At 39.3% G+C, this 14,367-nt stretch overlaps 1 protein-coding gene across 1 annotated transcript in view; it reads left to right on the top strand.

Moving 5' to 3' along the window:
• Positions 1-14,367, top strand: part of EDIL3 (EGF like and discoidin domains 3) — a 357,017-nt gene that overhangs the window by 153,478 nt on the left and 189,172 nt on the right. The window lies entirely within an intron of this gene.

The raw sequence follows: 14,367 nt of genomic DNA, 5'->3' as shown, positions 1-14,367 counted from the left end.
ATTACCACCGTGTCTTGTACAATGATGTGAGGACATTGTTCAGCTGCAGCTTGGAAAATTATAATGTCTTTACATTTACAACTGACTTTTTAGCACTAAATAACTAATCATAAATCCCTTTACTTCATTGTTTATGACCTATTTCACTTAAAGGCATAATTTATCTTGAAAGGCCTTTTGCAGAAAAAAAAAAATCACACTAAAAGTTCTGCTATATTGACCAAGTGGCAGCCACACAGTTTGTCACTTCTCATAAATTATTGGTTACTCTGAAAATGTTTTATATTTGATAAGCTGATCTTAAAGTGTGACCTGCTATATTTAAATTTCAAACCTACTATATTTAAATAGCATGTTGGTAATAACTTGTCTAATTAATTATTTAAAGTTTTTATTTATTAACTAAAGACTTCTATACTGAATACAATTTCTTCTTACTATAATATTTCATCTAATGGAAATTGTGTTGGAGAAAAGAAAGGGTAACAGCAGAATAAACCTGAGGCATTTTGTACTGAAGATGTGAAGTTCAGCTTTTTTGCCCATCCAGATGGTGACACCCTGATCATTTTAATCAACATACTTTTTTGGATCATGATAACACTATAAATATTAAATCACAGTACAGTTGAACCTGGGTCATTGTCACTTCTTTTAATGACTGTATGACCATATTCTGTGTAATATTAAATACAGTGTCAGTCACAGTCATAAAACAGTGACATTAAAATGTAATATTTATTTTTTTAAATTATTTTCATCAAGCTGAGGAGGACTTAACCGTCTAATAACTTTTGTGAAGGGGGCCTTGCATTTTTATGAACTGTACTCAATCTTTAACAAAATTCACCAGCAATTTTACCACTATTTCCTTTCTAGGGAATACAGCGATTACCATGCTTCATAACTAAAAATTGCCCATCTATATTCATGTGATGAATGTAACATGAAATTTACAAATCTAAATGCATAATGTTGAAAAAGAAGGAATAAAGGTTTTTATAGTAATGCAAATCTGTGCTGCATACATTAAATACTTTTTCTCATGGGTTAGAAACTGAATTGTGTTTCATAGCTCAACATTTTTAATTGGGTTTGCAGTGATAATAGGTTGTTATAACATTTTTAAGTGAATTTTCTGATTTCTCAAATATTTACCTACTACATTTCCACGTCTACTAAGAAGCATACACACCAGTACTTTACACAAAATGGGATGCTGTTATTTCTAAATGGCTTTTTCTAAATGGTTTTATTTGCTGACATATTGCTTATCCCTTGCTGGGTTCCCTGGTCAGAAGGTTCGTACAGGAACCAGTCTGAGATACATACTTAAACAAGAGGCCTTCTAAGGTTAGGAAAATGACAGTACACCACGGAGAGAAGCACCAGAGAGACCAACCAGGGGAAAACAAAAATGGCCAAAAGACTTTAAGTACTAAATCTGAAAATGTCTATTTTCTCTACATGTACATTTTCTATCTTTTTCCATTTTCATATCCCTTTTACTGTTCTCTCTGTTTTCCCTTCTCTTCACATAGATTCCAAAGGAGTTGAGGTTGCTGAAAAATGTGTTACTCCTAAAGGCCAAATAAGCCTTCTTTTGGAAGCAAAAAAGCATTGGCAGTTTCTCCAACTTGGCTTTTCCTTTAGATATATGGAAGTGTGTCCCTAGATAAAGCAAAAGGAGAACATTTCCCTAATGTACATCCCCAGTATATTCAGTCCACGAAGCTGGGAGCATTTTCCAGCCAGCCAGCAAGCATTGATTGTGTGCGAGGAGGTACATAAAAAACAGAATGAATTATAAAAGTAGTATAAAAGAGAAATTCCATGTTTTGGGACCTGAAAATCTCGTCAGAATGATAAAACACATACATGTTAAACAGCTCATTAATAATACAAAGCAATTTGTTAAGTGCTACAATTATTTCACTTTCCTGCTAATATTTTTCCAACCACTTTGGCTGCTGCTTTTTTGTGCCATTGAAGTTTCTATTTGATCATTAAATGATGGCATTTCTTCAGTCTTGTCCTGGCTTCTCTGTATTATCTCTAGTCTTTCAATGGGCGACTACCTCTATACCCTTAATTTTCACCTGTAGCCAAGGCCATACTCCAAGACATACTCTTTATACCTCCAGGCCATACTCTTTTCTGCCTCCATGAACAACAGATCCAAAAGCTGATTCATGATCTTCACTTCCAGTCGAGAACCCCTGCCAGTATTTTTGTCTTAGGGAATGGTACCAACATTCATCCATTAAGATGTGAAGTCTAGAAACCTAATAGCTTTTCTTGACCTTTATTTCTTAATTTTGTCTACTTCTCTCTACATTGACCAGCTCACCGTTCTAATCCAGGCTTCCTATGCTTCACCTGGACTACAGTGATGATTCTCAACTAGTCTATTGTCATCTATGTTGATCTTTCCGAAGTATTGTCACACAGAATGATCTTTACAATTGAAATTCCAGTCCTGTTTTCCTATTGCTTAAACATGTCAATATATAGGGTGGGGCAAACGTAAGTTTACAGTTGTGAGTACATGAAACAGAGTTTATTCTTATATTCTTATTTATAAATTATTCTATTACTTTTCATATGAATAATGTTAAACCTACTTTTGCCCCACCCTCTATGCCATAACACTATTTTTTTTTGTACATGACCTTTGACAGTCTCCCAGATCTGTTCCTAGTCAATCATTCTGTCTTTGCTCTGTCTACTCCAGTTACACTGGCCTTCAGGAAGACGCTTATTCGTGCCCTGATTCTCCTACCACAGATCTATGAGTGTAAATCTCATTTATGTTTTATCTTACATCTTCCTGGTTTTTAGCTCCTAGCTTACACATCATTTTCCCAGGGAACTTCCTCTTAACAGGTTCTTGGGATACAGTATATTTTTCCCTCATGATTCATTAAACAGTTACTTTTCTTTACATGATTGTTTGGTTATGGTCAGTCTTTCCACTGGACTGAAGTTACATGACAGCAGGAAGAATATCTGTTTTCCTTACTATTGTAACTCCAGTCTACTTAGCACCGTGTCTGGAGTAGGAGCTTGAAATATGAAATGAATGATTATGTGAATGAATGAATGAACAGTGACTGTAATAGAGAAAATAGAAAATTGTTGAAGAGAAAAAGAATAAATGATAGGGAAGAGTTAATGAAGGATATGAAGCTTGGGTTAGTCTTGGAAGGAAAGGGAGATTTGGAAGAGACAATGGGTGAAGAGTGGAGTATCCTGAAATGGGGAACCATATGAGTAGAATCCTAGGAATAGAAATTGCCTTCTTTAGGTGAAAGGATGATAACTTTTTGGGTGAAACCTTTTGGCTCATTTTTGTGAACAGTGGAGGTAACGTTGACCATCCAAGCTTGGTCTAAACTTATGGACTTTGGAATTCCAGGCAGTAGGAGACTGTCCCAATAATATAGTTTATTGAGTATATCTTTACATATCCATTTAATAGATTACAAAGTTTAGCAATTATTGTTTATAATGGAAAAGCTGCCACTTTCACAGAATAGGATACTTCAATTGATCTTAAAAACAAAACAAAACAAAGTGTTTTGACCAATCCATGACTACTTGTTGTTATTCTGGGGAATTATTTGGAAAGACCTGATGATAAGGGCTACAATCTTAAGTGTTTCAATTCAGGTCAAGATGATAAAACCACTCACCTATTTCCTTAGTGTCAAACTTCTTCCTTATTTTGCCAATTTAAATTGATACGTGATATTACCTAGCTTCCTACATCTTCTATTTGACATAGACGAAAATTGTCAAAAGCAAAAAATGGAAGAGAAGTTCATTGTTGTTGTTTTGCATCTCTTTCCTTGCTCTTCTTTTTTAAACTCATGGTTTGCGATGGTGACCTGTTCTGTGTTTGGGCAAGCGTCCCCTAAGCTTTCATCGGTGATTGTGTATTCTGTTTGACATGGTCATTACTTAATGCTCACTTAACAAAATTCTACATGACCGAATTATCACAGTGGGTGAGGGAACAGATGGCCAGCTGGCCGGAATCCATGCCTGCTTTGTTTTATGCTTTCTCAAGTCTGCCACAAAGAAGCCACATGCGAGATCTGAGGGGGCGATCCCAACAGTAACTGGGCTGCCCAGCTGCGCTTCCATGTCCGCAGCTGTGCCCTTCGGGTCAGCACTCTTCCCTCTGAGCACGGCTGGGGCATCTCCTGCGGGGACATGCTGCTTCGTGATCAAGATGGCAGGCACAGAGGGCAGGTTTCTAAAGTAAAAATAGCGATCCTTTCCCCCACCTCCTGTCACTGCCTTCGAAATGCTAATCTTCAAGAGAAAGAGTTGTAGTTTAGTAGAAATAGTGCACCTACCTTAACACCTATTTGTAATTATAAAATTACCCACAATCTAATATTTTACAAATCACCGCAGCATTCAGCAAAGAAAATTGGACTTGGCCCCAGGCTTAAAAGTGGGTCGATGAAACCTGCTTTGTGTGGATGAGAAAGGCTACAGAAGAAAATGCTTCCAATCATTAAACTTTAAGGTTTTTGTTATAGATTATGATTAGTAGTGTGCAGGATATGGTGATATTCCTGAAATTAATAATAATTTTCAGTCAGTCGTCAGACATTTATGAAGCATCATCAGAATATCTGACGCTTTAATTCATCACGGTCTGTGGGGTAGAGAAGTATCCACACATTGTTTATAACCTCAGGGAACAAAGGCGGCCCATGGAATGAATAGAGAAGGAAGCAGTGTCCGGTGAGGCGCGGAGATGCTAATCACGCAGCACAGGCGGCAAGTTGAGTAGGAGCCTGAAAAAGGTAAAGAGCTGTCAAGAAAGATTGATGGAGAGCGTACAAATGTTGTAGCTGTTTAGAGACACCACGTGAAACAGTAAAATCGCTGGATGCACCTGAAATTTGGACCCAGATATCTGCTTATTATAACACACATAGGAAACATTGGCCTCGGATTTGTCTTTCGTCTCGGCCCCGTCCTAATGACAGGTAGAAGAAACAAACCGTGGCGGCCAGTGGCAAACTTGAATAACCCTACTTTGCACCACCTGCCGATGTGTGTGTACTCTCAAGCTTGAGTAGCATTTTCCACCCACGGCACGGGAGTTCTGACAGATGCACCTCTCAAACAAGTGACTTGCAGAGTTCCGTTTGCAAACAGCTCCCTGATTAAAGAGGGCTTTTTAAGGAGTTAGAGAGAAATTGTTATACAGGTAGCCAGAGCTGGTTTTCTATAATTACCAGAGCAGAAAGAGATTTATTTTTCTTAGATTGATCAAAAATTATTGAATGTGTTTTGTCGGTTAGCTGGGATCGTATTTATGGTTTCTGAAGTTTCATAGGAATTTTCACAGGGAATCATTACTCTTATTTTAGTGGCCATCTGCAAAAATAAAAGTATGATACTGATTTTCATGATAGCTTATACTTTTGATGTCCATATTTCTCTTCGATTTGGGAAGTGTTTAGCCCATTGGCGCAAGCTTTCAAGATGTACCTGGGCCTTACATTACTAATTTCAACAATAAATGATTGCTCAGTTTCATATGGCATTTTTTAGTTTCCACAAGGCCTCTAATACTATCCTGAATGTTCATAGGCACATTATGTCAGATTTATTTCCTTTATCTTAGAAAAAAAAATCAAAGGTCAAGATTGTCTTTTTCTTATGTTCACCATGTATTGCTTTGTTAACAATAATATCCCACAATCAATCAGTCAACAAATATTATTGGTGAGCTAAAAGATGCCCCAAAATAAATAACATGTTTTGGAGGGTTAAAAAAAAAAAGGAATTATAACTACAGAGAAATGAAACAGATTGCTATTTGGGTAATAAAACATTCAGAACTGAACATTTCTATTGTGTACGTGGCAGTTTAGGAAGCTTGTCTTGGCAGTGGTGTGCGAGATGAATGGACGTGGCAGAGCCTGGAAGACTGTGCTCCCTGATAAGATGCAGCTATAGCAATACTTGTCACTTGTAAAATGACAGATCCTTTTGCTCTATTTGAAAGTTATACTAATGTTTAGTAATCTATTGGAAAAATAAAACAGACCAACTATTGTGATTGAAATGATTACATGTGTTCGTAGAAATAATCCATATGAGCACTTTCTCAGAATGTTGGCTGACTACCTAAAAACATACTGCATTGGCAAGCCCAACTCTAAACAAAAGATTTAAGTGAATCAAGATCAACCCCAAGAAATCTGCATTCTTTCTTCACTAGTATTCCCATCCACCTTGCAGGCCCTGATCACCCTGGGTGCCGCCTAAGAAGACATTCCGGTGCTCTTCCTAGGCACTGCTCCAAATTTAAACTGCTCTCTGATCTCCAAAACCATCAAAATGTATTTACCACTCTCTGATGAAAGCCAAGTGAAGTTAGTTTTAAATAAGGTGTTAATTGTTGATACATATGAGTGCTCTGTCAGTCAACTCTAATCATCAATGAGGGCTCTGGTTTCCTTAACGAACCCGATTGCTTTAAGAAAACAACTACCTGGGACTATAGTAGTTTGGATAGTACCTCTCCAAAGTTCCTATCTACATGGAATCGCAGAACGCGGCCCTGTTTGGAAATAAGTATTAGTTTGCCAGGGCTGCCGTAATGAAATACCACAGCCTGGTGGCTTAAGCAACAGAAAGTCATCGGCTCACGGTCCTCGGAGTGTAAGATCAAGGTGCTGGCAGGTGGCTTCTCCTGAGGCCTTTCTTATGGGGTTGTAGGGAGCCAACTTTTCACCTTTTCTTGTGTGTGCACCTCACTGACGTCTCTTTTGTTCTGTCCAAACTTCCTCCTCTTGTAGGAGCAATTGGATTACATTGAGGCCCCTTCATATGGCCTCATTACCTTAATTACCTCTTTAAAATACATTCACATTCTGAGGTATTGGGGTTTAGGGCTCCAACATGTGAATTTGGGGAGCACAGTTCAGCCCATCATGGGGGCTATCCGGAGGGAGATAAAGATGCTGAGATGAAATCATTGCAGGTTAGGGTGAGCCTTACATCCCATGGCTGGTTTACTTACAAGAAAAGGAGAGACGCAGGAAGAAGACACGTGAGGATGGAGGCGGAGGCCGCAATGGCGCTGCCACAGGCCCAGGAAGCCAGGGACCCGGGCGCTTGGAGACAGGGACGATCCCCCCCCGGGAGCCTCCAGGGGAGTGCAGCCTGATGACACCTTGATTTCAGACTCTTGGCCTCCCGAACTGTTAGAGAATAAATGTTGGTTGCTTGAAGCCACCGAGTCTGTGATAATTTATTAGAGCCGACCTGGGAAACTAATACAGGGACTCTAAATAAAACCCTTCTAGCCACTAGTCCCCTCAGTGCCTTCCTGTAGACAGCCGTGGAGAGAGCCTGGTCTTAACTCTGAAGATGAAGGTTTATGGGTAGGTATTAAAAAAAAGTCTCTGTTTAGCCCAGGTGTCAATTTTAATTCCTATTCAAGTATTTTTAAATTCTAAAAACAGTTTGCTAAATTTGCTGATTCTCTCCTAAAATTCAATGTTTTAGACTTATTTATAGTTTACCTTCCTCTCTCTCTGTCTCTCTCTCTCTATACACACACACACACACACACACACACACATGCACACTAAGTAGCCACCGACAGTTTCTCCCCTGAAGTGGCTGAATTTGCCGTTTACGTTTTAAAGGGAAGAGGAGGAGCTGGTGTAAAGCTGGCTTGAGAGCATCAATCATAGGCACGCTCTTAAAATAATTCCTTCTTTTTCAACTGGTTTTAAAAACGAGTGTCAGTGGTTCAAAATGGCAACCGCCAAATGTTTAAAACTTATTAAATGGAAAACCAGCACTATAACAGGCGAACTTTAATGACACTCCGAGAGCGGAATTTGGAGCGACCTTTTGGGCCGTAGCCATTTCTCTTTCACTGTGCTGCTGGAACAGCCTGGAAGGACAGGAACAAGGCCTCCCTTTGCTGTGGCCTTCCACAATTTAGGAGAAGCACCTGCTAATTAAACCCTAAGATTGTTGGCTTCCCTGTTCAAACTGCCCAGAGGTGATAAGCTACCCTCAAGGCCACGTTCCTGCACGCCCCCTCCTCCTGCTGCCTTCAGGACTCGGGATAATTCACATCAAGGAGTCTCTAGTTAGTAGAAAGTCCTCCCTCCCCCCCTTAAACAGGCCCCTTGAATTCCTCATAACTTCTGCTCTGAGCGTGTTTCACAGGCTTGGGAAAATGCTGATAAGACACCTCCCTAGGACATCTGCGGGACAGTCTCCTGGAAGGCAAACAAACTAACTTTTCTAGACAACCTCCCTGGTATCTGCTCAACTTCAAGACAACCCCAACCCTTCCCTTTCTTGTCGCCTAGCAACAGCCCCGGCTTGAAAGAACCGGCTTCCTTTTTGTTCTCTGCCCTTGTATTGATTAGAAGTACACCGGCCCTTTCCCCTCGAGGAAAGTAAAATAACCCCCCGTCTGCATCTATCTCTTCCTTTAGCTGTGAATTCTTTCACAGCCTACGCTGAAACCCTAACACAATTAGTTACACTCTGCTCTTGCTGTTGCCTCATTGGCATGTCCTTATTACATAATAATTCATTTTTAATATCTAACTATCAATATTTTGGGGGCATAATTTATAAAATTGACCAAGTCTGTGTACACATAATCACAGGAGAGTCTCAAACTATTTACTTCCTAATAATCTGTTTACACACTATAAAGAATGCATAATTTGGGGCGTAGTCTCTTAATGTGTGAAAAGCTAACCATGTTACACATGTGGGAATAACTTCAATTCTCTACCATTGGAATTGTGGGAAGGGATGCAGAAAAAGCAAACCATATAGATCTATCGCTTTGCTGAGCAATTCATCTTGTTGACATACTCATATGAACTTGCATAAAAATGCCTGGAAAGCAAGCTGTCGAATTCAGTTGTTCATTAATATTGATCACATGCTGTCCCCACTGTGTGAGGAGCTACTTAAAGATTACCTACAAAAGTATTACAGCATTATCGATTTTAAAACTCCCTGAAGCCTCTTGTATCTTGAAAGACCACTTACGCTTTCATCGTTAAGAGTGATATTACCAAGTATTGTTGTCTAATCAGATAATTGGACTTTTATGAATACTAATTAGAACTGAAGTTCATAATCACCACTCTGTAGACTTCTTTTGTATAACCGTAACGTCAAAAAAGCAAACTTTTAAAAGGAAACTTTTGAAATGGAAAGCAAGTGAGATTGCCTTGGTCTGTCCTGTTTTTACAAGCTCTGAGTAATACGCACTGGTTTTCAAATTTTGCTCTGGTATTAAATTGTTTTCAAGCTATATATATTTGATATGTATGTCTGCTGACATTACAGAAAAGACATGAGCTGCCCAAATACACCAGTTTTTCTCACAAAAGTTAAGAATGTAGCCACATTACAAACATTTGTACTAATACTTTGTTAGTACTATGTAACTAAGGGACTTTTAGAACTAAATTTCCAGAAACCATTACATAAACAAAAAAATATATAAATTTTGAGCATAGTATATTCACAGTAAAGTATAGACATTAAAATTACTTTTAAAAAATGAGATACATAGACTGGATAACTAAGTATTGTCTTGTGTTGTGAGCTTACTCTTCCGGCTGCTGACAATTTAATCCATTTAAATCATCATAAATTACTAGCAGAGTGCTCAGCACATAATAGGTGCCTAATGAATAAATGATATTTAACCTGAAATTAGAAGGAAAAAAACCAACACACTTCTATGTCCAACAGGGTCAGGATCAGTTTCTCTATTATCCTCACAGTACACAGCACATGCAACAGTGATGATGCTGTGCTATAAGTGATGATGATTATTTATTAATGAGCCAAGACCTTAAAATAATACTTTCAGTATCAAAAGAGAGATTACTGGATGGGGGGAAGCACAAAACAAATAAGAGTTTCCTAGGATCTTTGATTCTCATATGATTAGCCCACTTATCACTTACAGAGAGAAACCTGAAAACTATTATATGTTTTAAATGTTTCTATTTAACATCAAAAACAAAACTTTCTGTCTGCCAAGTGAATTTTGTGAGTCGAAACGATGGGCTACATTTATTATGCTATGTACTAACTTGCATTCTGATTATGTCATGTCGCTAGTGCTTTAAATGAATGTCTTTATTTACACAGGAATTGCTAAATTAGGAGACCAAAACACTATTAATGAAAGCATATTTTGTTTTTCTTGATTATATATTTGCCAAAGAGTTATGATACATGTAATCATTATGGAAAAATATACATTCTAATGACCTGTTATTGACAATAGTAATGCAATTACAGATGTGATACTCTTGAAGCTTAAACTGTATTAGAGACAAAAATATTGGAACCTAATTATAAATTTAAAGGACTTGAACCTTGAAAGCTATAGAAAAGTTAAAAATATATCCTAATTAACAGCCAAGTGAAAAACCAAAGGATACTTATATCTAATAAACCTGAAGTTAAACGTGGTTTAAGTTATAACTATTGCCTTACCCTTGCTTATCCAAAATGTATCAAACACCTACTGTGTGCTGACCTTGACTCTTCCTACAAAGAATTTATGGTCTAATGGGGAAAAGCCACATGCAACCACTCGCTTCCACACTCTGTCATGAGTACTGCAAAAGAGTATGTACAAGGCATATAATGTCAGTCCACAGTATATGATTAGAGACAAAAACATGGGAAGAAAAATAAAAAAGCCCGCATGTTGGGCAGGGTCCATTTCTTTCTTATTCTCACAGCATAAGCCACAATCTATGCATACAAAATATATTATTACAAAATAATAGTGGGGAAACACTCATGTTTGACAGTTGACTTAAAACATAGCTGAACTAAGTACTGTTAGCATAGCAGAGCCTGTCTACATTCATAATATCGAATACACCCTGACCCTTTGCTGAAAATACCCTGAAATATTTCCATTTAGGAAGGCTTTGGAGTCCTGTATTATTTATAGGAATGTGCTTAGTGAATCCATGCTGATTCGGTTTGCATCTGTCGAGACTAACATAAATAAATATACAGATCTTCAGCATGGCAGGAAATGGGGCTTAATTGGAAAGGACGGAGATTTGCAGCCAGGCAGATTGTGTTAAAATCTTGGATTTTCCAGTTAGACATGCTACTTAACCTCCTGAGCAAGGCTGTTTCTTTCCTCTAAAGCAAAGATGAGATAAATATATTTTTTAAAAATATATTCTTGCAGAGCATGCTAAAGAATACTATGCATGCTTCTTGTTGCCTAGCGTACAAGGCCCTCCAGACATTAAACCCCGTCCCATTTCCCTTCCCTCATCTTCACTCTTTAATGAAAACAGCTGAATTTCTTGGGGAAGGAGAAATACAGCAGCCACAACCTATATAATGGGTAATCTTTTTCTGAGACCCTGATGTTAGCTGAGATCATGATGTCCTTTGGGGTGTAAATAAAATGAGCCCCAACTCTCTAAATCATATCTTTTGGGAATTCCAGAGGCTGTCCCTAGATCTCTGGGCAGGCTTCACCTGATGCCCTCAGGAAACACCTAGAGTGTCTAGGCCTTTAGACACCTCTGTCAGCTCTGTCTTCAGGCTCCTATATCCAGTGGACTCTCAAATCCCTTGGCGTCATGTACTGTGACGCTCCTTCCCTACTGCCTGTATGAGCCAGAGGAATAGCACAGCGCTTCCCCCTTGACTTCCCCAAAAACCACACACAGGTCTGTGTCTTGCAGACTTGAGTATATATCTGGATACTTCATCAGAGACAGTTCACATAACGTGTCAACTTGAATTGTAGGCATCACAATTTCTTACTGGCTACTTTTCCTGACATATTACAGCCTCACAACTCACTGCCTGACCCCCTCTCTTCCTGAAGTCTACTTCCAGCTCTGTTTTGGGGGTCTCCTCTCCTGGCCTTCCCCACCCACTCCTAAGGTCTTCCCTTTATTGCGCAGACTCACTCGCTCATTCTCAGCTCCTAGCTGAGCTCTGCTTTTCCAAAGATGCAGCAGGCTTGAGTAAGCAGTGTCATCGATGCCAGGTTCCTAGTCACTCCTTCTTCAAAGTGACTTTCACTGGCTACCTTCCTCCGAGTCACAGCTTTAACTACTCCCAAGAACTGGCAGAGGCCTTATTAGTTCAGGTGGGGTTTTTTTCTGCTCCCTCACCCAACTCTGTGGAAAGGAACATGGAAAAGATTTATTTTCTTTCTCATATAAATTGCATCACTCTCTTGAGGGGTCAGGAATAGCTTAATCATTTTTGGTTTTAATAACTTTTTTCCTCCGAGATATAATTCCTTAAACCCAATTTTCCTCATATTAGCTCTTCTTCTTTTTTGGGGGGTGGGAGGAAGGAAATCATTGAATTCTTGCTAGGCTTTGTTTCCTCATTGGCAAAATTGACAGATTGGAGTAGGCATCTCCAAGGCTCCTTATTTGTTTGAAATGATGTAATTCTTTGACTATAATTATTTATATTTATCTTTAGCTTAGCAGTTACACGTTTCCAGTTAATAAAATAAGTCTACATCATGTATTTTTCTTATTTTGAAGAAAACTGATTAATCAAAACTCTAATATCGCTTTTCTTTTCTCTTTTCCTTAATTAGTTGATTCTCTAAGGAACGTCTGTTTTAGATTCATACATGCTTAGTTTGAGACCTAAATGCATCACTCGTAGATGTTTATTTGAGAAACTATCTAATCTTCCTGACCTTCAGTTTTTTAAAAATGTAAAAGAGAACAGTAATGACAGCGACCTCATTGAGTTACTCCGAGGAATAAATGTGGCGATTTATGTGAAAATAATTTGTAAATTGTAAGGCATCAGCAAATGTTAATTCATTTGAAAGGACGAAAGAAGTAGAGACTGAGAACGAAGAGGAGAGAGATGCTCTGGATCGTGATTGGCATCTCCTAATAACAGGATAAAATGCTCAGATTGCGGCAAAACTGAGCGTTGGGGATGCGCCTTCTTCCTCTCGGAGCGCTGGCCACAGAGCGCCCCAGGCCCTGCTGTTGGTTTGTTTAGTGGACGCGCACCGCACAGCACGAAGCTGCCTACTTAACTAAGGGTATTGGCGTGGAGAAATCTGCAGAAAATCACAGGGACAGTGATTTCTCTCCACTTGGTAAAGTCAGCCCTCTCAAGAAGCGAGCAGCCAGACACTATAGAGTTGCCACTCTGTTTCCTATTCCATGCATATCTTTATTTGGTTCTTCAACTGTTAAATTTCACAACATTTTAAACTGAAAAACACAGAGTGCTCAAGACAGCTGCTGGAGAAACAGAGTTATAAAGCCTTGCCCCAGTGCCAGAGAGGCTGCCAGCCCCTAACTGGCTCCTGCCACGGACGCTTGTTCCACCGCCCGCAGTGACAGTGCCGATGGTGAATTCCCTTCTCAGCCCCAGCCTTTAACTGGCTCTGACGCCTGAGCACCATTCACTGCCGCTCCCTTCCAGGGGCCTTGCCTGGTGGAGCTCCCATCAGCATTCTTGTGTCCAACCCTTTTGCCTCCCCTCTAGTTTCTGCTGAAATCATTTGCTCTTTTTCTTGCCCAATCTTCCTCCAGGAAACTGGAATTCACCCCTTCACACATAATCAGACAGTTGGTTTAATTACCCCTTCTCTGTGTCTCTGCTAGATACATCTTAACATTCTCTTCAGTGATTTTTCTTTCACTTCTAAAGGTGCTTTACTCTCTCCAATTAAAAAAAGAGAGACAAAAATTAAAGTAAACGATATATTTTCCTTGGCATTTCTTCATCACACAGGGTTAGCCCTTTCTTTCTCCAGTTTGTCTTTTCCCTTCTTTACAATCTGCATTCTGGATTCTGCCCTGAGTCAATTAGCATCCTCCAAAAAGCCAACCATAAGACACAAAGGTGTCAGAGATTTACTGGGGGGATGTTTGTGATGGACAAAGGGGAGAGGAAGGAAAAGTAAGTAGGATGAGCCTTCATATTGTGACACAAGCCTGTCACCTCTAAAGGGAGAAGAGGAAGGAAGATTGTGTATGAAAAGCCTCAGTTTGCCATGCCATTTGAGAAAACCTCAGCCACACCCAAGGGGCACCCAGGAAAAAGAAGGTCATCAGAGGAATTCTGGTCAGGGTGCATTGTCCCAGCTCCTCCCCCCAAAGAGCTGGAAGCTGGTTCTCTGCAAAGGAGACTGAGCACTTGTTGCATTTGTTGTAACAGGTACAGTCACTCTGGTGAAGTCACTTACTTAAAGCTCACTAATGACTACTGGCCCTTCTCTCTATTTGCAACTTTTGACAAGCTACTTCTTATAGACTGGCAAAAATTGTGGTTCTCCAGAAGCGTTCC

This window comes from Miniopterus natalensis, chromosome 3, assembly GCF_054644295.1.
Source record: "Miniopterus natalensis isolate mMinNat1 chromosome 3, mMinNat1.hap1, whole genome shotgun sequence".
NCBI lineage: Eukaryota > Metazoa > Chordata > Mammalia > Chiroptera > Miniopteridae > Miniopterus > Miniopterus natalensis.
Note: the sequence above shows the minus strand (reverse complement) of the source record. Positions and strands in the feature narration are given on the sequence as shown.